This window comes from Penaeus monodon, chromosome 32 (assembly GCF_015228065.2).
Source record: "Penaeus monodon isolate SGIC_2016 chromosome 32, NSTDA_Pmon_1, whole genome shotgun sequence".
NCBI lineage: Eukaryota > Metazoa > Arthropoda > Malacostraca > Decapoda > Penaeidae > Penaeus > Penaeus monodon.
This window is the reverse complement of record NC_051417.1, coordinates 8,304,249-8,304,880: the sequence shown is the minus strand read 5'-3', so window position 1 is coordinate 8,304,880 and position 632 is coordinate 8,304,249.

Here is a 632-nt window from a genome sequence, read left to right as displayed (position 1 = left end):
AAGGGGAGAAAAAGTCAGATTGTGCGTATTACCAGTAAATTCGAATTCAGTGTTCAGATTGATTCATCGTTTTAGCATCAGAATTATATATCTAAAAAGTGAAAGCGATGATTTCAAGCAGTGCCGACTGTCACTGATATTGATGATCGACAATACTAATGTACCCCTTGCCAATTATAACCAATGTAGCCAAATAGAGCATTAAAAGTGTATTAAAGTTGCATCCCTGCAACAAAGGATTTACTAATATCAATAAGTCAAACACAGTTTCCACCATAACTGGATGTCCCTCAATCATTTAATTATTGCCATTGGCTTAAAACACTCTCCTGACAAGGGAATAGCGTTTCGAAATCAGTCTAAAGGTATACTAAATACATTTTTCTGTCCTATGAATTATTATCACATCACAGCAAAATCTAATAAAAAGAAAAAAAAAATAGGTACGTTTAGAAATATGTTTTCGTTTATTTATAAATGATTCGAAATGGAATAGGTTTTAGGGATTTAAATCGTTTCATACCTAGTATTATATAAAGCAACGATAACAGAGGATATTTCACAGAAGCAGCCAGCGTTTTAATACATTTTTAAATATCAAAGGCATAAGCTTGATGGGATTGTCGTTCGTA